Below are 27703 nucleotides of genomic sequence, written 5' to 3'. Positions count from 1 at the left end.
GATAGAATGGGGTATGGCCTTAAAAAGCCCAAAGAACTGGTGTTTCATTGCGATTGTCACTATTCATCTGTAGCCCTGAAACCCTGTCTTCCTGGCGTTTCTTTTCTCCGATGTCCACGAACAGTCTGGAATCTCAACATTTTTAGATGGCTTATAACTTTGTTGCCGTTTGACGAATGTGAACAAGGTTTTCAGAAAGATTATAGACCCAACCTTGAATGTTCGTCCAAAGTCTGAATGGATATGTGTCAAGTGGGGGCTGAGTTATGACTATTTTATGTACGTACATTTTGACACTTTTCAAAAAATAAAACATGCATGGATTTGCAGGAAACTCGTGTAAGGAGCATTGGCAAGGACCTGAAAGCATGGTTTTGCAAATGTGTCTGTGTTTTTTTTTTTTTTCAGAAGTGCGAAAATGTAAGTACACAACACAGTGATAAAACATTGGTGTCTGGGCAATTGGCCTGGCCGTCAGCAAGGAGAATTTTGTACTGTAATTTGATTATTGGGGCATTTCGGCTTGGCTGAAGCGGTAGGTTTGAATGCAAAACTATATTCTTCTTGCGGTTACAGCCTTATGGGTGGCGAGCTCACACTCCATATCGACCATGCCGGTGCACACTTTACGGTACTGGGAGTGGCTTAAGTGTTTGTTATATACGTGTCTAATACTCGCTGGACCGCTACAATACCGCTCGGTTAGCTGCACTCAGTGGAAACTTGCATTACCAACGTGTCTGTAGAATGAAATATCGAGGATCAATCACCAGCAAAACCGTAGTCACACTACTCTCCAGCTACCTCTAAGCATAGCCACAACATAGACATAGCATAACAACTCTAGTAACACAGTGCTAGTAGAATGCTAGTCGGAGTTCACAATGCCATGCAAGTGATAGCCAAGATGTACCTTAGTCAGAATCATGGGCGGGTCACAACGCAGCAACACGTGGCTTGATACTGACGGGATAACAGGATGGAGATTAACCTCAATTGAACACGTTAAATGTACGCGTGCAAAATCAAACCTGTAAAACGGTCAACTATCAGGTTAACGGCTGATGTGCTGCGCTGCGAGCAGCGAACAGCTGAACAGCCACTTACAGAGCCACTAGCTCTGAGCGCACGCACCGCACAGTTTGTGGGATTCTGGGAAGGGGCGGAGCCAAATCCTAAAAATCAAATAAAATAGATATTAAGGGTCTATAATTCTTGTTAAAGCCTCTAAATTATATACCAATCTTCTAAGATTCAAACAAAAATTGCGTTTCCACTCCTTAAAGGCCTACAAAATCAGCGATGTGTTATTGTATCAGCAATCTTCTTGATTGTGATCCAAGGGTCCCAGCCGAACAGCCACTTACAGAGCCACTTGCGGTTACATTTTTAGGGTATAGTGGACACTGAGCTTGGATATAGGGTAGGTGCAGTGAATAATAGGGATGGTTTGGTTCGGCTGGGTTCATGGTGGAGCCTTAAGCCGTAGGCAATTGAACGATGATTTGCATACCCTGTATGCACTGCTGATAACAACAGACATAAGTATGTGTTGCAAAAAATGTTTTTTAAAGGAGGTTTATAATTCTTTCATATATATGAAAAGAGGAATTATTAATAACTTATATAAAGTGTTGTAACACCATGAAACATTTTCACTTATAAAAACCTATTAAATTGACAGAAAAAACTTTGTTAAAGGGATGTCTAAGGAACTCATAGTGGCAACAGTAAAGACAGACACAAGTGATCACAGTTCCAGGGTGTTTATTGAACTGTAAATGCAGGGTGGAAAAACGCCTAATCTAAACCTAAATCTAAAATGGGAGCAAGCTTCGACCATCAAATGAAAAATAAGGCAGTCCTTGTGGCGTTGTATCAAAGTAAAAGGCCTATACTAATAAAAGCCTATTGCCAAATCCTTACAACTAATTACAGAGAGTGTGGGATAGGGTTTTTAATAAAGAAAGGAGTGTTCACAAATAGTAAGTCAGGATGTGATTTCCAGGGGTCTCCCTTCCCTACGATTTGAGCATGGGAGACAGTGGATCTCCTGAGCACAGCACACGCTCAAGCTTTCCCAGCACGAGTCGACAGTTCCGTACCAGCTATCAGGTTCTTCGATGGTTGTCTCTTTTTTCAATAAGCCGTCTGTTGCCTTCGAGGCCTGATGTATCCAACAAATAAACACAAAGTTCAGTTCTACGTATACTTTGGGTGATGCCTTCACCTCTGGGTCCCTCGCTTCTGGGTGGCGACCCTTCACCAATCGTACTCAACAAATCAATGAAACAGTTCCTTTTCCAATGAACTTTGGGTGATAACTTCTCACCCCTGGATCACCCTCGGCCGGGCTCGGACTCAAATGACAAGGGGGGCAATTCACTTCCCCTGGTCTTCCAATACTTTTTGCATTTACAAATCTTTGCCTTTTTAAACAGTTTTTTGGGCTGTACCCCTTTTGGTCAGCTTCCCTCTGCCGGGTGCACTCTCGCCAACTTTTACAAACAGTTCACTGTGGACACCCCGCGGTCGGGTTCACTTCGATCAACACACTATTCATAGGGACTTCAGGCCTCTCCCCTTTTCGTTAGCATCCCTCTGCCGGGTTCACTCTTGCCAACTTTTATCAAACAGTTAATGCGCTCATTTCACCAAACAGGATTCACTTCCCTTAGCTTCGCAATCATCTGTCGGTCAAAGATTTATGACGGTACAGAGGATTTTACAAGACCCCTGTATGACCACTTCGACCTCTTCTCGCCTCTTCCCCAGGGCTTCTGATTACGGTAGTTTCTACCATCGGGTAATCGCCCAGAGTTTCCTCGCTGAGCACCCATGTGGTGCCCGACTCTGTTGCTGGTTTTCCCTCTATTTCTTCAATCGTATCTTTCAGCTTCTCAAAAGTTCAAACTAGCCGTTGGCTATTTATCGTTCAACACAGTTTCTTATCGACACTCCCCTCGACTCACTGGCTGGGATGAACCACTTGGTTTTCTTTCTCCTTGGAGTCTCGGTTGGTACCACAGAGATATTTCGTTTAACAACCAAATTGGTACTTGAGACCCATTTTATTTCAGAAAATTACTTTAACCCAATTTGCTTGTGGCGCAATAAGTGGTGATGTTGGAATACTTGTTCCTGTTTAAACCAACGGAGTGGAGGAACTCAATGTCTTTGCTTTTTCATGAACCAATGCGACACGTTCTAAATTGAATCTGATCCTGTTCGCGGGGGTATTCCCAATTGATATCACCCAAAAAGTTCCTCATGTGAGATAACGATATTCACATGACTGTAATTGTCTATCTTACCTCTACTACAGATTTTGGTCTTTTCCAAGTTCCTATCAGACGATCCCAATTGAGAGCTGTTTATTTCTAGTTCACCCCCCGTCCTATCACTAGTAATAGTCCTCATACACACGTTACTAAAGCTAAAACAGAGGATTGCATGATCGCTGAACTGATTAAAGTGAACCTGCAGTTCCAAGGCTTTATCTAGAGTTGCAGTGTTAACAAACATGTAGTCCAGGGTAGAGGTACAGTGATCGTTGTGCCATGTCGCCCCCATGGGTATATCTGTTGTGACTGTACCAGTCACCATTTGTAGCTCAATTTCTTCAAAAAACATTTTCCACCTATGGTTTTTGTTCCCATTCCTTACCTTGCTCACAATGGCAACATTACCATTGTCATATATGATTTTTGAGTTTAGGTCCCCGGCAATTATAATATCCATGTCATCACCATCAAGGTGACTGCTAGTGATCAACTCAAAGATTGTGCCCTGAATGCCCAGAGGGAATACATCCCCCGGAGGATCATAGACCTTAATTACCAGCACCTTTGCTTGCCCTCCAATCAGTATGTCAACACCCAGAACATTATCATTGCTGGTGCTAGCTTGGGTCTCTTTAGAGGGAATATCATTGGCCACCAGAGTGACCAAACCCCCATACGGTCTCCCTTTCTTCCCCCTACTGGCACCACGACCATAAGATGAAAAAGCATCAAAATATGATACTGCTGTCATGAGCCAGGTCTCCTGAAGGAGTGTAATATCCGCCATAGATATTAGGCTAAGGCATCGATCCTTCTTAAAGAGATGTTTATGGCCTCTCATGTTCCATGTAATGATTTTGGTGTCCACTCAGTTATTAGCAATCATTGCGGGGAGAAAGGAACAGAGCCATTTCCAGTGTGATCTTGCATTATGGTCGCCCATGTTACCGCTGGAGAAAGGAACCGAGCCATTCCCAGTGTGATCTTGCATTAGGGTCACCCGTGTTACCGCTGGAGAAAGGAACAGAGCCATTCCCAGTGTGATCTTACATTAGGGTCGCCCGTGTTACCGCTGGAGAAAGGAACCAAGCCATTCCCAGTGTGATCTCGCATTAGGGTCGCCCGTGTTACCGTTGGAGAAAGGAACAGAGCATTCCCAGTGTGATCTTGCATTAGGGTCGCCCGTGTTACCGCTGGAGAAAGGAACTGAGCCATTCCCAGTGTGATCTTGCATTAGGGTCGCCAGTGTTACCGCTGGAGAAAGCAACAGAGCCATTCCCAGTGTGATCTTGCATTAGGGTCGCCCATGTTACCGCTGGAGAAAGGAACAGAGCCATTCCCAGTGTGATCTTACATTAGGGTCGCCCATGTTACCGCTGGAGAAAGGAACAGAGCCATTCCCAGTGTGATCTTGCATTAGGGTCGCCCATGTTACCGCTGGAGAAAGGAACAGAGCATTCCCAGTGTGATCTTGCATTAGGGTCACCCATGTTACCGCTGGAGAAAGGAACCGACCCATTCCCAGTGTGATCTTGCATTAGGGTCGCCCGTGTCACCGCTGGAGAAAGGAACAGAGCCATTCCCAGCGTGATCTTACATTAGGGTCGCCCATGTTACCGCTGGAGAAAGGAACAGAGCCATTCCCAGTGTGATCTTGCATTAGGGTCGTCCATGTTACCGCTGGAGAAAGGAACCGAGCCATTCCCAGTGTGATCTTGCATTAGGGTCACCCATGTTACCGCTGGAGAAAGGAACCAAGCCATTCCCAGTGTGATCTTGCATTAGGGTCGCCCGTGTTACCGCTGGAGAAAGGAACAGAGCCATTCCCAGTGTGATCTTACATTAGGGTCGGCCATGTTACCGCTGGAGAAAGGAACAGAGCCATTCCCAGTGTGATCTTACATTAGGGTCGCCCGTGTTATCGCTGGAGAAAGGAACAGAGCCATTCCCAGTGTGATCTTGCATTAGGGTCGCCCGTGTTACCGCTGGAGAAAGGAACCGAGCCATTCCCAGTGTGATCTTGCATTAGGGTCACCCGTGTTACCGCTGGAGAAAGGAACAGAGCCATTCCCAGTGTGACCTTGCATTAGGGTCGCCCATGTTACTGCTGGAGAAGGGAACAGAGCCATTCCCAGTGTGATCTTGCATTAGGGTCGCCCGTGTTACCTCTGGAGAAAAGAGCAGAGCCATTCCCCAGTGTGATCTTGCATTAGGGTCGCCCGTGTTACTGCTGGAGAAAGAAACAGAGCCATTCCCAGTGTTATCTTGCATTAGGGTCGCCCGTGTTACCGCTGTTAGTCTTTTCATAATGCACACCTTTTCTAGTCACTTTATTGTTATACTTGTTGCTATTCGGTTTACCTTTCTTAGTCTATTTGCTGTCACATTCAAAGTCCAACTCATTACCCTCTGTGAGTTCCCCAGAGAGGCCTCTATTTAAGCCCACCCCCTCTGCTGCATAGCAGTGGACCTTGGTTATCATGTTCTCACATAGTTCAACACATTTGAGGTCCTCACTTTTGATCAACCTTCGTGGTAATAGCTGGTTAGAAATGTCCAGCAGTCTACTTGGGCTGATGGGTTTCCTCCTTCCTTTAGTCATGCCCCTGATGTTAAATGATTTGAGTGGAAGAACGCTCTTTTTTTCCTCCACCAAAATCCACTTATTTTGTTTCATGGGCTTGGAAGTAGTCACCACTTCTCTTAGCACCTCTTCAGGTTCATAATTGGATTCACACACAGAGGTTTCGATGGATATTGCGCTACCATTCAGAGAAGATTTAGAGCTATCAATGGAGCGTTCCAGGATTTCTTCTTCTATTTCGGGTAATGTCCTCCTCCTAAAAGCCAGTTAGTGAGGCTTCCTGATTTAGAGGCCGCCCTCTTGGCTCTTCTGGCTGCTTTCTTCCTAGTGTGCGTCCATGAGCGTTTACTATTCAGGGATTTCACTACACCGTCATCTTCCCCACTGTCCCCTACTGCCTCATTAATGACCATCTTTTTCTTCCTCCTCCTTTCTCTGTTTGTTAAATGGCATCTTCATTACCCCCATCATTGTCACTACCCAGTAAGATCTCAACTTTCGTTCGTTCCACATAGTTAGGTAGGCGGGGGCCATTATCTTTGGAACGTACCTTCACATTTGCGTCCAGCGGTGAAGAGCCAATGCAACCAAACCACTGGCTGTTGGGATTACCCTTTCCCAGACCAGCCAGACGCGCTGCGTTGATTTGTACCTGACATGCAATATTGTGCGATAGTTTTAACAGAATTTTGAGGGCAAAGCTTGTTGCTTCATAATGTGCCTCTTGCTCTTTAGGTTTTTCCAGAGACCTCGAGAATAGAAAGCGTAAGATTGGGAAACCAGGCTGAAGAATCCTGCATTGTGTGTGAGAGATACCCGGGGCCCTCCCACATCAGTAATGAAGGTGGAGAGAACAAAGCAGCAGCAGTGAAGTCAACACAGCAGTGAGTTGGGGAGACCAATACCAGACTGGTCTGTGTTGAAGCCAAGATTGCAAATAGGACCATGTGTGGTGAGTGGTGAAACGAACATTTTCAAAATGCCTGTGATAATAGACACAAGTGAAGTTAAAGCTGCTGTTGAGTGATTGAATTTTAAAGTAAACTACTTTACCTTTTAAGGAGTGGGTCGCCACCATGTGGGTGCTCAATCGAAGGTCTCTGTAAGGTATCCAGCTGAAAAGTAATAACAGTAGATAAACTTGGGCCAAGCCCGGCAGAGGGAGGTCAATTGACAGAGAACAAATAAATGTGAATCGAAGTGGACCTGCGACATGTCAAGCAAAATCCTGCAAACAGTCGAAAGTCTTGAATTTTGGTGAAATAGAGAAAGTTTGGAAAAGTACTTGAATTTGATGCAAGCCCGGCAGAGGGAGATCAATTGAAGATTTTGTGATAAAATGGGTCTGAACAGAAAATCACCCATGTGAAATCCTATGAAGAAAATAACTTTGATGTTTATCGTGTTGTATCAGGCCCTCTGAAATAAGAGACTTTGAATGGCAAAGAGACATTCGCACAAATGGCCCTGATGTTGACGTTTTTAAATTTGACCTTGTAGCCAAGAAGCCAAAGACTGTGCTAAGCCCTAGTGTACCGCTTTGTCACCTGCTGAAAACGTGGGGAAGGGGAGCTAATGGCTCAGATATCCTGACATATCATTTCCTGAGCACTGTTCTTTTGCATAACACTGTTTTCCACACAATTTGTATTTAGAGGTAAGGCTTGGCAATAAGTTTTAGTAGAGGCCCTTTTATTTTGACAAGACACCACTAAGACTGCCTTATTATTATTTGATGGTCGTAACCTGCTCCCATCTTTAGATTTAGGATTAGATTAGGCATTTATCACACCAATGTTGAAGTTCAATAAACACCCCTGAACTGTGGTCACTTGTGTCTGTCTTACTGTTTGATACCATGCCTTCCTTACAGTACATAACAGCTCCCATTCACTCTGTTCCTTCCCACCACACTCATATCATTAAACCATCTATTGTACAGCTCTGCATGGCACACATCTTCTATTGCATCAAGACCAAGCCCACGGTAGCGTTGTACTTCTGTTTTCGAACTTGTCGCTTTGCTCGTGTGGGAATACTTGCATAGCCGTCATTATCCAGCCAATGTTGCTACTAATACTACGGATGCTCTTGTCATATGAAGAATTCTGCTCTGTAGGGAACATCGTAGATTTGGGGAGGAACAGGGACATAATAATACATTCAAAAATGCTTGGTTGGGGGAGTTGGTGTATATCATTCACGGTGTTGTTGACCACGTGATGCGTGGGTTTGGCTTCTGGCACAGATGCATGTTTGTTCTCATCATGGGGATACTGCAGGTCTGTGGGGTGGGGTAGGGGCAGGTTCAACGCTGTATTTATCAATGCATTCGCCCCCCCCCTTTATATTGCCGTTCAATATAAACAGTGTTCCAAAATATATTCCTAACCCTGCCATATATATATATATATATATATATTTCAATAACTGCTGCTATATAATACATTGCATACATGTAAGAATAGGTGAATCTACACACAACACTACCATATGTATACTGCTTTTTAACATAAATGGAGTCGTTTGAATGTGCTGGTTCCATTATCAATGACAATCCGAAAGTGAAAAATATATGCACACAAAAGAGAGAGAGAGAGAGAGAGAGAGAGAGAGAGAGAGAGCTGGAGAGAGAGCAAAAAGAGGTGCTCTTTTCATTTCTGTTAATGAGCAGCTGTGCTTGCGCACGTTTGGGACGGTGCGACTGCACACTAGCAGCATTGGTAGCAGATTGGGAGTTAAGGCAGATAGACACTACCAGTTTTAATAAAGTGCTGGTGCAAAATGGATCCAATAATGAAGCCCCTTAACTTTTACAGGGAGGGGAGTGGAGAATATTACTTCGTAAGGGCCATGAAACCTTGGATTGTTCCACTTTCGAACGGAGCTCCTGATATAGCCAAGTTCTCTTATCAGCAGCAGTTGGTCAGCCGGGGAGCCTGTCGCTGTCGTGTCTGCAGTGTCACGTGTGTCCTCTGATCGGGGTGGTGCAATCTGTCGGGAGACACATTTAATGACCCGTGTTAGGATTGTCCAGTATTCCTTAATTTCCTCTCCTAGAACCACTGCCGCCATATGGTCATTTGATGCCCTCCTGACAGGGTATATGGGTGTGTGCATGCGCCGACCAGTGACCACCTCAAAGAGGGATGCATTTTATTTTTTATTTTATTCATTTATTGTGTTACAGTTCATACATTTGGACTTTTCACACAGTTTAAGATACAAAAACAACATTTTCATTAGTACATTGGATAAGAACAGCAATTACGAATTTCACCAATAAAAATTATTAAAACAGTAAACACAGTTTCAAAAAAGTCTAAACTCTTACTAAAATCGCCATTTCATTTGTATTTAAAATACTAATCCAGATGTTCTCCTGCCCCAGATGCAAATAGGGCGACATTTGTTCATTTCTAAGAGTGCACAATACTGGCCAGATTATGCATAGATGATTCAAAGTTCCGTCCTCGCTCTCAGAATCGACACAAACGCAAGCCCCTTTGGACATTTCCCATGATCCCCAAAACCCCCATTGTCGGAAATAGGTTTAGTTTTAATCTTAATATTTTAAAGCGGAAGTCCCTGGATGGATGTTTCCTCATGTATGCAGAGACTACATTAAAGGTTTTAAAAGACCATCTAAAGTGATCATTAAAGCACAGATAAGCCAACAGTACTGCCCTTAACTCAATCCTACCGTACCTATAGAGCTTTACCTTAGTATTGTTAGGGTTTCCCTTCCCCTTCATCTATGGCTGTCACCCACCTTTCCCTTTGTCCTCGTAGTCTAGCTGCCAATAGAGCATCTGCCTTATCACCTTTCTCATAATGCTTCTGCTTGAGGAGTTGGAGTTTCCAGACGATCTGCGCCTCCTCAAGGAGGCAAAGTTCGTCTCGCTTCTGCCTGGATAGAGCAACCTTCTCCACCATGTCCCCAGAGGCAGACCGTGCCACTCAGTCTAGCATTGTTATCTCCTTCCTTAATCTGTTTTCTATCAAGGCCCTTTCTCTTTTCTTGTTGGCGCCCTCTCTTATCAGCATCCCCCGCCATGTCGCTTTCCCTGCGTCCCACACCACTCTTTTTGATAGCTCGCCCGTGTTATTGGCTTTGAGGTACTCTTCTATCTCGGTTACCATTTCCGTTTGAAAGGCCGGGTCCTTCCAGAGAGTCTTGTTGCAGCACCACTTATTTCCTTTGCGCGGCAGAGCCCCCAGGTCTAATTTCCCAGAGACCATGTCGTGGGCGTCACCTCTGCCAGCTCCTCCGAGATGTATATATAGTCAATTCTAGTATATGTTCCGTGGGGTGCGGAGTAAAAGGTATAGCCTGTAGTGTTGGGGGGAATTCCTGCCATATATCTCATAATCCGTATGGTCGCATCAACCCCGCTACCGCTGTTTGGCCGGCATCAGCTTGTTCAGTCAAATCTGGGGCAGATCCATGTCTGTCCCGGGTTGAAATCCCCTCCCAGTATCACATGGCCTGCGGCCTCCAGCTTATTTTGGATATCCTGCGCTGTAGGAACCCGGCTTTTCTCACATTAGGGGCATACAGAGTTGTATTTGTATTTTATTGAATGTATATAGCCCTTTAATCCAAAGTGCTTTACATAAGAACAAGAAGAAATACAACAAGCATAAGATGGTAATTGAATCACAACTCGGAAACAGTATAAGGAACAATTTACATTATTGGTGAGGAGGGAGTGAGGAGGGACAAAGGAATAGGAAGGAGTGGGAGATCCAACAGATAATGGATGGCAATTGAGTCACAGCATAAACAGTTTAAGGAGTAGTTTACATTATTGCTGAGGTGAGGAGGGAGTGTAGAGGGACAAAGGATTAAGAGGGAATGGGAGGGTTGAGCGGAGATGTTAGCGGAAGTCAGAAGGGAGGCAAGAGGATGTGAGGATAAAAGGTGTCATGATCTCTGCTTCCAAAAGGTCAGGGTTTTCCCAACTCCCTTGGAAGCAGATCCATAACCCTGGTTCCGAGTGCCAACCAGTCCCAATTGGGACCTTTTGGACCCAGTCCTGGTGCCAGTGGCACCAGGCTCATAAATGTGCCCAGTCCCAGCGCTGGAAGCGCCGGGCTCATAATGCTTGGGTGGACTTACCTGCAGCAGACCATGCTGCTTACTTGCCTGCCAGTTGAGCCTCTGATCCTCTTCTGTTTGGAACTACTTTTCCTGTTGGGTAGGGCAGGAGCCACTCCCTAGATTCAGAACACTGGAACTCTTCTGGAAAGCAGGAACTCTTTTCTTACCTAGGCGTGGCTGTGGAAGGAGACATCTAAGCACTACAGGAGGCTATTTAAACCACACCCGATGGATGAATCTTGCTTTGCGTTATTCTGCATTCTCTGCAGCAGAACGCTCATCGTGTCTTCTGCATCTGATCCTGGGCCTAAGGGAAAAGGCTTACCATCCTGAATCCAGTCTTCAGCAACACCTATAAAGACAAGAAAGAACAGGTTAGCATTACGGTCTTCGGTGTCAGCTCTTCACTTACCTGGTCCATCGGCTGTCACCAACGCCTCGCGCTGCATTCCGGCATCTGAAAGACAAAGGCTTACCTACTCTTCGTGCGCTCCGGAGGTCTTCACACTGCATTCCGGCATCTGAAAGACAAAAGCTTACCAGCTCTTCGCACGCTCCGGAGGCCTTCGGCGCTGCATCCCGCATCTGAAAGACAAAACAAGGTGCGTTTAAAGACATTGGGGAACTTAAATACTCACGTGCCATTACTCCTTTCCTCATCTAACCCAGTGGGTATTCCGGCACCCTGCAGCCGCTCCGAACTTGTACCTGCAAAATAAAAAGACAGTTAGAGCGCATCGTGAAGCAGGCAACAAGGGCTTACTTACGTGCTTCCAGGCGCTTCTATTCATCACACGGGCTCCATTTTCAACTCACTTCAGCCCGTCATCCGCCATCGCCGGAACCCTGCAAAAAAAAGAGACATCATTACTAAAGACTTTAAAGACATTAGAATTACTCGAAACTTACCGTTTGTGCAGTAAACGACGGACAGCAGTCCTCTGAAGTCAAGAGGCCTGCTCCCCTTATCCAGTGAAGAAACTGGTTACAGCACCCTGCCCCGAGGCAGATGGAGAGCACGGCGTTCACTTACCTAAGGTGAGAGCGTTAACCTTTGGGGTTCTACAGGAGAAGAGAAAGGGAAGAAGAGAGAGACATTCAATAACCCAGTTCCTTAATCCCATATTTTCTATCTGCAGACATCTTACCCTTCGAGTCAGACATACAGTGCACAGAGGTCCAGCCCAAAGAGCCAGCCGTGTGTTACACATCACCTTTGAAGATACGGTATACGCCCAGTCAAGACCGGCGCCTCTACGGGAATCAGGTGAGCGTTACAGAACGCAAAGCCTACCACAAAACTCCCGTCCAGGCGCTATGGAAACCTCGGATACCGACCAGCTAGCCCAGTTGCTTGGGGAACTAAGGGCAGAAGTGCATGCAGTCCGTCAGGAAACGAACGCTCTAAGAAGGGAACTGATTATTTCCAAGGAGCGAACAGATGATCTCGCTAGACAATTGCTACAGTCACAAGCCGGACAGACCCCGTTACCCGCATCTGGGGGAAATCTTCCTTCTACATCCTCTATGAACCCAGTGCAGATCAACCTACCTGGGAATGTACCTCTGGCTCCGCCCGAACGATTTTCTGGTGACCCAAAGAGGTTTGCAGTATTTATCAATCAGTGCCGGTTGCATTTCTTATGCCGGCCAGCAGCCTTTCCAACTGATCAAGCTAAAGTAGCTTTCGTGCTTTCGTACCTTAGTGGCAATGCGGCAGACTGGTCGATCCCTCTAGTAAATCAAGATGATCCGGTCCTCCATGATTTTCAAGCTTTTCAGCTCAGTATGGAAAAACTGTTCGCAAGACATTCACAAGGGCAGGCCTTGGACAATGAGCTTCTTTCGTTGCGACAAGGTAATCAAGACCTTTTGGCTTATATTGCGTCTTTCAACAGACTGATAGTGGAAACTCAATGGCCTGAGGACAAAAGGATTACGCTGTTTTATAGAGGTCTACGTGGAGAGCTCAAAGATGTGTTAGCCCAAGTAGTGAATCCCCCACAAGATTGTTCGGACTATATAGACTTAGTCGTTCAAATAGATCACAGACTGCAGAACAGGAAGGCCGATCGTTCCAAGTTTGATGCTCGAGTATTTTCCAAATTGCCAACTCCTTCCAAAGGAGTAGACTCCGGAGAACCCATGCAAATAGGGGGTCTGAAAGGTCCTCTAACACAAAAAGAGCGGGAAAGGAGAAAACAGTTGCAATTATGCCTCTATTGCGGAAACTCAGGGCACTTTCTTCGAGTCTGTCTGGTGAAACCTGCCAAGAAGGCAGTAGGAGCTGCAGTTACTAAAGTTACAAACTCTGAGCAGGGAAACGACCTCGCCCGACAAGAATAGAGCTCCTCTTGCCGAGCGTGAAAACCAGCTACGTAACCTCGCATTTCGTGATACCTATGGTCCTCATTAGCCCTGATAATCCGGATCGATTACATGCAATTGAAGCTTACGTCGACAGCGGTGCCATCGGCAATTATGTGGATCATGAAATGGTTTTGAGGATGAATCTAACTCTTTGTCCCAAGGCTGTAAAGGACGTCATTACTACGGTGGATGGTACGGAGATAGCCTCCGGGCCAGTAACGCATACCACTCAAGAAGTGACGCTAGTAAGTCAAGATGGACACCATTAGAAGATCGTGTTCGATGTGATCAAGGCCCCTCAGTTTCAGATTATTCTAGGAATACCTTGGTTAGAGAAACACAATCCTCTGATCGATTGGCGAGCAAGAACGGTCCAGTTTCCAGAATGTGTCTCTACTTGTCACCCTCCACCTGGTGTTGCACTGGCAGCAATTTCTTCAGAGACTCCCCAGTTACCTCCCGAATACCTAGAATACCAAGATGTTTTCTGGAAGGATCAGGCTAACTCTCTACCTCCTCATAGGTCTTATGACTGCCAGATAGACCTGATAGCTGGATCTACTCCTCCTTGTAGTAGAATTTATGCCCTCACCGAGCCTGAGAACCTTCACCTTCGACAATACCTGGATCAATACCTGGCAAATGGGTTTATTCGTCCTTCCAAGTCCCCTGCTTCTTCAGCTTTGTTCTTCGTTCCAAAAAAGGAAGGAGACCTTAGAACTTGTATAGATTATCGCTCCCTGAACCAGATCACCGTTAAGAATAGATATCCGTTACCTTTGATCCCTGAACTCCTGGACCAAGTCAGAAAAGCATGCATATATACAAAGCTGGATCTTAGAGGAGCTTACCACTTGGTACGAGTAAAAGAGGGCGATGAATGGAAGACGGCCTTCCGCACCAAGTATGGGCTATTTGAATATCAGGTCATGCCTTTCGGACTTTGCAATGCCCCGGCCGCCTTTCAATATTTCATGAACGATGTCCTCAGAGAGCTCATAGATGTGTGTGTTGTTGTTTACATTGACGACATCCTCGTTTATTCTTCATCGGAATCTGAACATCGGAAACACGTGAAAATGGTCCTCGAAAGATTGCGTCAACACAAACTTTTCGCTAAGTTGGAAAAATGTGTTTTCAACTTGACTGAAGTTGAATTCTTGGGATTCATATTATCACCTGGCGGAGTGCGTATGGATTCAAAGAAGGTCGATGCAGTTCTCAAATGGCCATCACCATCCTCCGTAAAAGGTGTGCAAAGCATGTTAGGCTTCGCTAACTTTTACCGCAGGTTTATCCCCGAATTCTCTCGAATAGTCCAGCCCATCACTGCCTTGTTAAAGAAAAACAAACGTTTTGAATGGACTACCGAGGCGGAACAAGCTTTCCAGGATTTGAAGACTAAATTTATCTCTGCACCAATCTTAAAACACCCTCGCCCGAACTCCCCTACATCGTGGAAACTGATGCTTCAAGCCTTGCCATGGGGGCAGTTCTATCACAAAAGGACCCGGTAACCAATCAGTTGCATCCCGTGGCATTTTGGTCCCGCAAATTCTCGCCTCCTGAAATCAATTACACGATTACTGACAAGGAACTTCTGGCTATCAAGTCTGCCTTTAAGGCTTGGCGGCATTATCTGCTGGGGGCCCAACACACCGTTACTGTGATTACGGATCACCGAAACCTGCAATATTTGAAAACCGCAAAAGCCCAATCCTCTAGACAACTCCGTTGGGCATTATTCTTTGCCGAGTTTGACTTCATAATTACCTATCGACCTGGTACAAAGAACGGTAAAGCTGATGCCCTTTCTCGGATGGGAGTGGAAGAACACTTGATCAACCCTAAACCTGTACCAATCATTCCCGAACAAAGAATTCTGGGTGTAATCGCCACAGAATCCATAGAGGAAGTTAAGGATAAAGCCAGGCAACTTGTAACTCCAGCAGACATACAGAATTGGCATCTGCAGGGAAAGGACTTTGCAGTAAAGGACAACTTATTGTATTTCCAAGAACGATTATACCTACCCAGCACAGATTTACAGAAAAAAGTAATCTCTTGTTATCACGATTCTTTAATGGAAGGACATCCCGGTATGGCCAAGACCTCAGAAAAGATCAAGCGCTACTTCTGGTGGCCATCTTGGAAAAAAGATATCAGAGACTTTATAATGTCCTGTGGAGTATGCGCCCAAAACAAGAGTCAAAAGGAAAGACCAGCAGGCCTCTTACGCCCTATTGACATCCCACCTCGCCCTTGGCATACGCTTTCTATGGACTTCATCACCGATCTACCTCCATGCTCCGGATACAATACGATTCTAGTAATCGTGGACTTATTCTCCAAGATGGCGCATTTCATTCCGCTCAAAGGCTTGCCAACAGCAGCAACTCTGGCCCGAGAATTTCTCGAAAACATCGTCCGACTGCACGGTTTTCCTTCGGTTCTAATTTCGGATCGAGGTAGTCAATTTATTTCTCATTTTTGGCGAAGTTGCTGTTGGTCGGCTCAAATTGATGTGAGACTATCGACCAGTCACCACCCTCAGACCGACGGACAAACCGAGAGGACCAATCAAACTCTGGAACAGTATTTACGCTGCATGCTGCAACAAACTGAAAAAACTTGGAAAGACATCCTTTGGATAGCCGAATATGCCTACAATAACTCTGTCCATTCAGGAACGGGGAAAACCCCGTTTTTTCTTTTTTACGGCAGTCACCCTCGAACCTCGGAGTTGGATCCCCTCCAAGATCTTGAAACACCAGCAGTAGACTACCTGCATTCTACAATCACCCAAGCCTTTAAGGAAGCTGTTTCTCACCTTCAAAGGGCTAAAGAACAATACAAGAAAGGAGCAGATCAACATCGGAAGGAAGCCCCTCAATATCTAGTAGGGGATCAAGTCTGGTTATCCACCAAGTATCTACCTCTGAAAGGGCCACGCACATTCAACCCAAGATACCTTGGTCCCTATTCCATCACTACCATAGTAAACCCAGTAGCGGTCAAGTTGGACTTGCCCCCGCACATGAAGATACATCCGGTCTTCCACGTCTCTCTATTAAAACCCGTGCAACCTCAAACCCGACTAACTAAATCTCCAAAACCTATCCTAGTTGATGGAGAACTCGAGTTTGAAGTCAAAAGCATTCTGGACTCCAAGATCTCCAAATCTAAACTATTTTACCTAATTGACTGGAAAGGCTACGGCCCCCAAGAGAGATCCTGGGAACCTGCGGAATATGTCCACGCTCCTCGCCTAATCAAAAGATTTCACCGAACATTTCCTGACAAGCCAAAACCCCCGGAGAAGCCCGGTTTAGGAGGGGCCTTGAGGGGGGGTACTGTCATGATCTCTGCTTCCAAAAGGTCAGGGTTTTCCCAACTCCCTTGGAAGCAGATCCATAACCATGGTTCCAAGTGCCAACCAGTCCCAATTGGGACCTTTTGGACCCAGTCCTGGCGCCAGTGGCACCAGGCTCATAAATGTGCCCAGTCCCAGCGCTGGAAGCGCCGGGCTCATAATGCTTGGGTGGATTTACCTGCAGCAGACCATGCTGCTTACTTGCCTGCCAGTTGAGCCTCTGATCCTCTTCTGTTTGGAACTACTTTTCCTGTTGGGTGGGGCAGGAGCCACTCCCTAGATTCAGAACACTGGAACTCTTCTGGAAAGCAGGAACTCTTTTCTTACCTAGGCGTGGCTGTGGAAGGAGACACCTAAGCACTACAGGAGGCTATTTAAACCACACCCGATGGATGAATCTTGCTTTGCGTTATTCTGCATTCTCTGCAGCAGAACGCTCATCGTGTCTTCTGCATCTGATCCTGGGCCTAAGGGAAAAGGCTTACCATCCTGAATCCAGTCTTCAGCAACACCTATAAAGACAAGAAAGAACAGGTTAGCATTACGGTCTTCGGTGTCAGCTCTTCACTTACCTGGTCCATCGGCTGTCACCAACGCCTCGCGCTGCATTCCGGCATCTGAAAGACAAAGGCTTACCTACTCTTCGTGCGCTCCGGAGGTCTTCACACTGCATTCCGGCATCTGAAAGACAAAAGCTTACCAGCTCTTCGCACGCTCCGGAGGCCTTCGGCGCTGCATCCCGCATCTGAAAGACAAAACAAGGTGCGTTTAAAGACATTGGGGAACTTAAATACTCACGTGCCATTACTCCTTTCCTCATCTAACCCAGTGGGTATTCCGGCACCCTGCAGCCGCTCCGAACTTGTACCTGCAAAATAAAAAGACAGTTAGAGCGCATCGTGAAGCAGGCAACAAGGGCTTACTTACGTGCTTCCAGGCGCTTCTATTCATCACACGGGCTCCATTTTCAACTCACTTCAGCCCGTCATCCGCCATCGCCGGAACCCTGCAAAAAAAAGAGACATCATTACTAAAGACTTTAAAGACATTAGAATTACTCGAAACTTACCGTTTGTGCAGTAAACGACGGACAGCAGTCCTCTGAAGTCAAGAGGCCTGCTCCCCTTATCCAGTGAAGAAACTGGTTACAGCACCCTGCCCCGAGGCAGATGGAGAGCACGGCGTTCACTTACCTAAGGTGAGAGCGTTAACCTTTGGGGTTCTACAGGAGAAGAGAAAGGGAAGAAGAGAGAGACATTCAATAACCCAGTTCCTTAATCCCATATTTTCTATCTGCAGACATCTTACCCTTCGAGTCAGACATACAGTGCACAGAGGTCCAGCCCAAAGAGCCAGCCGTGTGTTACACATCACCTTTGAAGATACGGTATACGCCCAGTCAAGACCGGCGCCTCTACGGGAATCAGGTGAGCGTTACAAAAGGGGAGTAGAGGGGAGGAGAGGGTGTAGAGGTGGAGGAGTAGGAGGTGAGGCATGGGTGGGCAGAAGTAGAAGAGGAAGTGGAAGGTGTTGGGGAGGTATGGAAAAGATAAGATTTTAGAGAAGAGCGAAAGGAAGGGTAGAAGGGAGAAGAGCGGATGGGTAGGGGAAGGCGGTTCCAGTGGAACAGAGCAAGGAGTTGGAAAGAGCAGAAGCGGGAGGGGGCGTAGGGAGGTGGAGGAGGAGAGAGTAGGAAAAGATCAGCAGAGCAGAGAGAACGAGAGGGGGAGTAGAGAGTAAGAAGGGAGGAAAGGTAGGGGGGGCAAGACCATGGAGGGATTTGAAGACAAGACAGAGGAACTTGAATTTAAGCTGGGAGTGCAAAGAAAGCCAATGTGACCAAACCACTGGCTGTTGGGATTACCCTTTTCCAGACCAGCCAGAAGCGCTGCGTTGATTTGTACCTGACATGCGATATTGTGATAGTTTTGACAGAATTTTGAGGACAAAGCGCGTTGCTTCATAATGTGCCTCTTTCTCTTCAGGTTTTTCCCCCCAAAAAGTTTCCCATGTTTCCCGCTCATTCCTAGAATTGTTACGGTCTTGATCTTTGATAGAATTAGATGTTACATCATTTAGTCCAGTAAGCAAAGGTGAGCAGGATAGACGTGTAGAGTCAGAGAGAGTCAGAGATTCTCAAGCACAGATTCATCTCCAACACTACTTAGGGCATTAGTTGTAGATTTTACAGCTTTCTCAGCTGATGCTTTTTCCAGGTTGATAATTTGACCTTCCAGGCTGTAGCAGAGGTTAAGGAGTGAGTTATTATCCAATTCGGCCGTTGTACAGGCCGCCTCGTCGACCAGCATCACTGATTCACCTGCTTCATTGTGTATTTAGCAAGCCCCGGCCACCTGGTGCCTTCCTGCCTGCCTCTCTTTTTCACCACTTAGCAAGCCCTGCCCACCTGGTGCCTTCCTGTTTGCCGCTCTTTTTCACCACTTAGCAAGCCCCGCCCACCTGGTGCCTTCCTGCTTGCCGCTCTTTTTCACCACTTAGCAAGCCCCGTCCACCTGGTGCCTTCCTGCCTGCTGCTCTTTTTCAACGCTTAGCAAGCCCCGCCCATCTGGTGCCTTCCTGCCTGCCGCTCTTTTTCACCACTTAGCAAGCCCCGGCCACCTGTTTCCTTCCTGCTTGTCGCTCTTTTTCACCACTTAGCAAGCCCCGACCACCTGGTGCCTTCCTGCTTGCCGCTCTTTTTCACCACTTAGCAGCCCCGACCACCTGGTGCCTTCCTGCTTGCCGCTCTTTTTCCTACTGAAGGAGCCCTCCAGACTCTTTTCCTTTGCAGATGGGGAGCAGGTGCAAGTGGATCTAGGTCACCTGGCCTAAGCCCCACCACCTGGTGCCTTCCTGCTTGCCGCTCTTTTTCACCACTTAGCAATCCCCACCCACCTGGTGCCTTTCTGCTTGCCGCTTTTTTTCACCACTTAGCAAGCCCCGCCCACCTGGTGCCTTCCTGCTTGCCGCTCTTTTTCCCTACTTAAGGAGCCCTCCAGCCTCTTTTCCTTTGCAGATGGGGAGCAGGTGCAAGTGGATCTAGGTCACATGGCCTAAGCCCCACCCACCTGCCAGCCGCTCTTTTTCACCACTTAGCAAGCCCAGCCAACCTGGTGCCTTCCTACTCCGCATCCAGTTAATATGTCGAAAAAATAATTTCGAATGACAAAAATGTCGAAAAAATTATACCAACATTTTTTTTTCAATGTCTTATTTTTAAATTTACATGTTTTTTTTTGTTTCGCGAGTAAAATAAAAGGGTAAAAAAAAAGGGGGGGTTTGGGGGGAAACCCCCCATTTAAAAAAAAAAAAGACATTCGAAATTTTTTTTAGGTATCATTTTTTCGACATTTTGTCATTCGAAATTATGTCATTCGAAATCGTCACTATAAACCTTCCTGCTCGACGCTCTTTTTCCCCACTTAGCAAGCCCCGCCCACCTGGTGCCTTCCTGCTTGCCGCTCTTTTTCACCACTTAGCAAGCCCTGCCCACCTGGTGCCTTCCTGCTTGCCACTCTTTTTCACTGCTTAGCAAGCCCCGGCCACCTGGTGCCTTCCTGCCTGCCGCTCTTTTTCACCACTTAGCAAGACCCGCCCACCTGGTGCCGACCTGCTTGCCGCTCATTTTCACCACTTAGCAAGCCCCGCCCACCTGGTGCCTTCCTGCTTGCCGCTCTTTTTCACCACCTGGCGCCTTCCTGCTTGCCGCTCTTTTTCCCTACTTAAGGAGCCCTCCAGCCTCTTTTCCTTTGCAGATGGGGAGCAGGTGCAAGTGGCTCTAGGTCACCTGGCCTAAGCCCTGCCCATCTGGTGCCTGCCTGCCTGCCACTCTTTTTCACCAATTAGCAAGCCCTTCCCACCTGGTGCCTTCCTGCCTGCCCCTCTTTTTCACCACTTAGCAAGCCCTGCCCATCTGGTGCCTTCCTCCTTGCCACTCTTTTTCACCAATTAGCAAGCCCTTCCCACCTGGCACCTTCCTGGCTGCCGCTCTTTTTCCCTACTTAAGGAGCCCTCCAGCCTCTTTTCCTTTGCAGATGGGGAGCAGGTGCAAGTGGATCTAGGTCACCTGGCCTAAGCACCACCCACCTTCTTAGCCCTGCTTCTTCCTTCCTGCTCTTAACTATTAGATGAAGGGCTTCTCTCGCCCGGGCGTCTCTAGCGAAGGGCACACGAAGAAAAGGGCAATTCCTGTTTGGACCAGGAGGACCAAGGGCCCGACCCCCTGCTCAGACAGCAGGTAAGCATGCACCAAAATGTGTTAATCCCTCTGTCCCCACAGGCCAGCCCCAGCCCCGCTCGTCCCCCCCCTGATGTTCCCTTGTGCCCCCACTATTCTTGCACACAGGTGTTGCCTGTTTTGCTTGATTTTTCTACCCTGCTCCCCCCTCACCGCCCCTCAAGCCTACTTCTGCATGAGTCTGTCCTGATAAATTCTGGTTTCACCAACACCATCTTGTGGCCAATGCTGGATTTGACTTTTATGGACTTCATTCATTCACGGTGCGTCAGCCTTTCCCAACTCTCATGCTGGACTTCAATTGCATCTTGTACTCATGGTGGCCCTGAATCATGCTGTTCCCATCTTCATCTTGTATCCTGGCTTGCAACATTATGTGTTACTACTGACTTCTGCAATTGTATTCACTCTCCCCTCTTGCTTCTCCACTCTTTTGACTGCTAACTCTGTTCTCTCCTCCTTTCCCTTCTCCCTTTTCCTATCTCCTCGCCTTACTTTCTTCTATGCACTTACTCTATCAGAATTGTCCCTGGACCTAGTATGATAGCAACCTTGTCTGCCTCCTCCGCCCTCCCTATGCTGGTTTTTTCCTCCCCAACCCCACCTCCAGCACTATCTGAAATGTCGTTAGGCCGAGTACCATAGTTAATTTCACATCCTTACTGTTCATGGCCTGTAAGAATGTCATTGTATTTAACCTTGTTCCCTCCCTTGCCTTGAAGCGCTTTGAAACACATTGTGTATAGGCGCTATATAAATAAACTATCATATCATATTTCAATTGGTACTGTGGCGACAGCTGGCCCCACAAAGAAATCAGTGATTTTTTGACGAGGAGGAGGCCATATTCAAATCAGCCTCTTCCTGTACCGACACCAACCTATTGTGCCCCTTTGTTTTAGCGTTTAATTTCTGTTTGTTTCATGATTGCCAAACAGAAACACACCAGCAGCTCTTTCCAATTAACCAATAACACCAATTATTGGTTTTCCTACTTTGACTCATTCCACCAGGGGAGCCACAGGATCAGGGGCGGCTCAAAGACTTAAAAGGCCACAGTCACAGCCCCTGATTACATGTATTCAAAATAGACGCAGGTAGAACGAGTCTTGCCAAACCCAGACGGTAGTTACAGCAGCGATCCGCACTTACTGAGGACGGATCCAAGACTATCTAACTGCACAGTCGCCATACTAGAATGAGAGCGCAGGTTGCTTTTAACCAGTATAATAGGAGGAAAATACCAGGTTCAACTTTCAACGTTCCAGAATTATCACCAAGTAACAATATTTTCCTTGTAACGTAGTTCAGAAGTATGTAGTATCAAGACAGCCACCAAACTTCAGAGAACGTTTAGGGGATTGACATATATTATCAATCTTACCAATTGCCAGCAGCACGTTGCCCACCGCCTGCCGCCTGCAGACTGTCCACTTCAGGCTCCACTTCACTGTGAGGTTTTGTTGAAAATGTGGGCAGAGTTTCTCCTCGGTACGGCAGCAAATAACATGTTGGAACAGCCACTAGACAGTCTTTCCTCCTCACGACCAGGTAGCAGAATCTTGTGCTATTATGCTCCACCTTTTATCCCTGTGGGGAAAGAAAAGGGCTGTCAGGTGTGTGTGATTCGGTTAATTGCCTGACTCTGCCTGGCCCTTGGGTTGGACATATCAGATAAACAGCTTTATAATTAGTCTGTTGTCTTTTACTGTATGGGAAGGTGTTTGTATTGGAAAAGGACGGTGGTAGAGTTTCCAAATATGCTACAGGGTCGGAAGGAAAAAAGGTGTTATATGGAATTATAGTTCTTGTCCTAGGGGTTTGAGTAATCTCGGAAGGGTGGTTTTTGTAGGGCTTGTGAAATGAGTAAGAGGGATTATGGGCATGGTAGTTGTTGTTCCGATTCGACTGGGAATTCGGAAAATGATTATCCGAAAGACAGGGTTGATAGGGTTTAGGAAGCAAACGGGATCGTAAACTGAACAGAGGGGATTGTGAGAACTGTAGTATTTTGTCTGGATAGGTTGGATGTTCTCGAATTAATTATCAGAGGGACATGGAGAAAAATGACTGCGTGTATATGTAAATGTTTTAGAAGTGGTTGGTGGATGGATGTGTGACTGTTTGTAAGCAGGCATTGAGGGAGTGTTACAAATATAAAATGTAAAAGGTAGAAGGGCTGCCCTGTGCGATGGTGTGCACGTGCCATCCGGGTCTTTTAATGATCGATGGCCTGGAAAGGGCACTGTGGAGACCGTGGATAGTTATAAAGGTCCATCGATTATGGTCCTTATTTTATGCTAGAATAAAAGTATTGCTTTTGTCCTTTTAATATTTTTCTCTAGTATGCAATTGTCCATTAGCACCCTGGGTGGGGGAGCCAGCCAATTAGGTGGCTAGGAACACGGGCTTGAACGGCCGGTACAAGCTTGTGTTCCAAGCCGCCTGACGGCCGGCTCTCCCCGCTGCCATCCTCCCCACCATCCTCCGTCCCATTATTTTTTTATCCCCCCTACTTACCTTATTTCGGCGGTGGCGGGTGCCACCGCCGCAACCGCTGTAGGAAGGAAAATCCTTATTTTAAAACCTTATTTTATTTTTAGCACCCATAGGTTACCGCTTTGGCAACCCGGGGTGCTAATGGCCTTCATGGGGCTGGAACGGGGGGATGAATACCTCATTATTACATTAGCATAACACAAAATGGTAATGGAAATGTTGGAGAATTCAGTCTGGAGAATCTTATTCAGTCGGTCTACTTTACTGAGAAATCTAAAGTAGATGGAGTCTTTAAGATAATTTTTTTTAGTTCTATTTTCTAACTGTGAAAGGTGGCCTCAAATATTGTCTCCCCAATATCTAATGTAAAGTAATCAAATTATGGAGCAGTGTTGCTGGGCTATCCATTCAACAGGGAGGATTCCCCTTTTTCCCACCACTGTTTACATCAAGAGCAACACAGGATACAATCATGTTTTTTGCACTATGAAAATGCATGCACAAGTCTCTATAACAGATAAGCATTGACACATATTAGTTGCTTTCAATCCCTCCTGACGAGCCACTTGATTACAGTGGTGAAACACATGTAGAGGAATTGAGGAAAACATATTTTTTATTTGTATCCGGTTCCAAAGAGGGAACTTTTTTTTTGTTATGGTACCAAGTTTGGACACTAAAAATGCTTTGATATTAAAATTGCTTTGACATTGGACAAAATGCACCAGTTTGTCTATTTGACTTATGGAACCGTTAAGGATAAAAACAGAATCCACTAATGAATATGTGATCTATGGCAAAATAGCCAATTATTTTGATTCTAAAAACTAGCCTCGAAGGAGCGTCAATCAATAAACAACTAATCTAACAAACTACCTACTTCCGAGTTGTCTATTCAAGGAATTTGCCACAAACCTGATTGTTGCAGGTCTAAAAGGTTATTCGTCTCCCGATACGCTTGGATCTGTAGGTACGCTCCTTTGTCTAATATCTTGAGTAAAAACTGTACCATCGCGATAGGCCTATAATTAGTCGGGATGGTTGGGTCCTGTGGAGCGGTGGAATTGTGTTCAGAGTTCGATTTGGAACATTGTGTTATAACCCAATGCGCATGCGCCGCCCGACGCTTGGCGCGTCATAAATATCACTGCTGTGTGAACGGGCCGGCTGCAATCTGTCAAGTAAGGCGCCGTAATAATACTACAGAAGGTGAAAGTGGAATGTGAAAGCGGACCGGAGCCCTGTGCAAGCGATCGCTCGCAGGCCTGGTCTGCTTTTGGAATAGTATGTACGCGACGGGCTCGATCGCACTGAATGAGGGATGCCGGTGAGAAACGTAAGCGTATGATCTACCTATGCAACGTTCTACATGAATAATATATTGTACATTATTAGCGCATGCAATGCTAAGCCCTTATTAGAAAATACTTCAAATTCTACACACTGTATTGTGAGGTAGTATAAAGTCACTTAGCTGTCGGATGCAGCAAATAAGAAGAGGAAAGGACCTAGAGCAGCAGGGATTTGTACCTAAGGAAGAGCTCTGATTGGACAGCAGGACAGAGGCTCAGGACTACTATGCTGCAGGGACTCATGGGGATTGTAGTTTTTTAGCTATCTTTTATCTCTGTGTTTTGTTTGTTTTTTCTCGTGATTGCAGTTTTCAAACTGAAAAAAAAATAAGAGAGAAAAAGTTGAAGGTTTTAAAAGCTGTTGGAAGCAATAATAAAGAAGTTATAGCATAATGCTCGCCTCCGGTCTTGCCGTAGAATCCAGATTGTAATGGAGAGATGTTTACAGCCATCAAGAATGTTAGTGCTAAGAACATATTTTAAAAAATCACAGCAACTCCACCACCTCTGCCCTTTTTACGATCTGATCTGATTATATCCCACAGGTGTTACAAATAGTGCAGCATGATTAGTTTATGCATTTAGGCAAGTTTCTGTGAGACAGATCATGTCAAGATTCTGAATAGTCAATCGGTTTGCCACTTTGGTGGCATGTTTAATGATGGCGCGAGTGTTCAGGAGTGCTAACTTCATCTCCGATTAGAATCCAGTATGACATTAGCAGCGGGAGTGGGGGGGGAATATCACTGGATACTGGAGCCCCATCCCTTTGAGTAATCACGGGCTCTGAAAAGAGACTATGGACAGCCATATCATAGGCTCCCTGAACAGCTGGATCCAGTATGACATTAGCAGAGGGAGTGGGGGGGGGGAATATCACTGGATACTGGAGCCCCATCCCTTTGAGTAATCACGGGCTCTGAAAAGAGACTATGGACAGCCATATCATAGGCTCCCTGAACAGCTGGATCCAGTATGACATTAGCAGAGGGAGTGGGGGGGGGGGAATATCACTGGATACTGGAGCCCCATCCCTTTGAGTAATCACGGGCTCTGAAAAGAGACTATGGACAGCCATATCATAGGCTCCCTGAACAGCTGGATCCAGTATGACATTAGCAGAGGGAGTGGGGGGGAATATCACTGGATACTGGAGCCCCATCCCTTTGAGTAATCACAGGCTCTGAAAAGAGACTAGGGACAGCCATATCATAGGCTCCCTGAACAGCTGGATCCAGTATGACATTAGCAGAGGGAGTGGGGGGGGGGGAATATCACTGGATACTGGAGCCCCATCCCTTTGAGTAATCACGGGCTCTGAAAAGAGACTATGGACAGCCATATCATAGGCTCCCTGAACAGCTGGATCCAGTATGACATTAGCAGAGGGAGTGGGGGGGGGGAATATCACTGGATACTGGAGCCCCATCCCTTTGAGTAATCACGGGCTCTGAAAAGAGACTATGGACAGCCATATCATAGGCTCCCTGAACAGCTGGGTTTTGCAGGTCTTTGCATTTGCCATGACCTTGCGTAGCGAGAGGAGAGGGTTGCATATTATTCGACACTGGATTCAAGAGTGTAATAACCCTTTCCTTGTACGCGTTCTCCACGACTGTTTGTTTTATTCCAAACAGAATGGGGGGAAGGACCCACTTTGTGTATGCTGAATCAGCACATTGGTGAAATGGGTGGTGGTGCAGCGATGCACAGGCGAAGGAGAATGTAGTTCAGATTCTGCTCTGGCCATCTCAATCAGTTGCAAAGGATGCATAACCAGTAGCAGGCAGCAAGTACTGTGTAGAAAACAAAGTGCTTACTCACTCAGTAGCCCCTCAGCCCTGACAGCACGGACTGGCACAGACTGACTTATCACATGCCAGTGGGCAATTAAAAAGAACACGTAAACTACAATACTCCTGGATATTGTAGTTTGAGGTGCTAGATGTGAGATTGAGGCAACAGTTGCTTCTAATGAAGTGTAAACCAATACAATCTGTATTTTAAAACACACTCACACTGTGATTTCCTTCTTTCGAGTTCATGCACAAGGCTATTCTTAAGCCTCTCACCTATAAGACTGCTTTTCTGGTGGCTGTTACTTTCATTAGGAGGGCTAGTGAACTGCAGGCTTTCTCAATTCAAGACCCGTTTGTTACTATTCATAAAGACAAAGTGGTTTTCTGCGCACACCCACGGTTTGCACCTTGATTGATTTCCAAGTTTCATGTAAACCAGTCCATTGAACTCCCAACTTTCTCACCATCCCACTAACTCAGCTGAAAGAAGCCTCCATACACTAGATGTTAGGAGAGCAGTTGTGTACTACCTTTATAAGACATAACCACTATGAAGGACAGATCGGTTCTTTGTCTCTGTTGCCGCTGGTAGAGAAGGGGGACACTGTGTTACTCTGTGGCTAAGAGAAATTTACCCATTACTTTACGCCTAGAGCACGTTCTGCTCGAGGCACAGAAGCTACTATAGCTTTCATTGCAAATGTTCCTCTTGATTCTATTTGCAAGGCTGCTACCTGGAGTTCTGTTCACACTTTCACTCAACATTACTGCTTAGATACACATTCTAAGACTGATTCTCAGGAGGGTCAAGCGGTGTTAGGACATCTCTTCATTGTCATTCCTTCTCACTTCCTACCACGTCCTACCGCCATCTCCTGGCACTGCTTGATAGTCTATGCACAGCATGTGATTCTAAGCAGATTCACAAGCATCAATTATTCACCTTAATTGTATTTCTGATGCTTGTATCTCCTTAGATTCACATGCGTCCACCCTTCCTCCCCTCTTGGATTTGAAGGAACATGGACATATTTCATCTTCCTTGCTTCTGTACTCGCTCATGCAGTCTCTTCAGGCTCCCTCATGGCAGAACAAAAACAA

At 46.2% G+C, this 27703-nt stretch overlaps 1 protein-coding gene across 5 annotated transcripts in view; it reads left to right on the top strand.

The window, feature by feature from the left end:
* LOC138452942 (zinc finger protein 268-like) overlaps positions 1-27703 on the top strand; it is a 249740-nt gene that overhangs the window by 179107 nt on the left and 42930 nt on the right. For 3 of the 5 annotated variants that reach the window (XM_069605308.1, XM_069605307.1, XM_069605309.1), the window contains exon 4: positions 6604-6820. The exons of the other annotated variants lie outside the window; for them this stretch is intronic. The gene's annotated coding sequence lies outside the window, so the exon portion shown is untranslated. The remainder of the gene's footprint in view (positions 1-6603; positions 6821-27703) is intronic. 5 annotated transcript variants of the gene reach the window in all.

Source organism: Ambystoma mexicanum, chromosome 4p (assembly GCF_040938575.1).
Source record: "Ambystoma mexicanum isolate Mex_15411 chromosome 4p, UKY_AmexF1_1, whole genome shotgun sequence".
In the NCBI taxonomy this organism is placed as follows: Eukaryota; Metazoa; Chordata; class Amphibia; order Caudata; family Ambystomatidae; genus Ambystoma; species Ambystoma mexicanum.
Note: the sequence above shows the minus strand (reverse complement) of the source record. Positions and strands in the feature narration are given on the sequence as shown.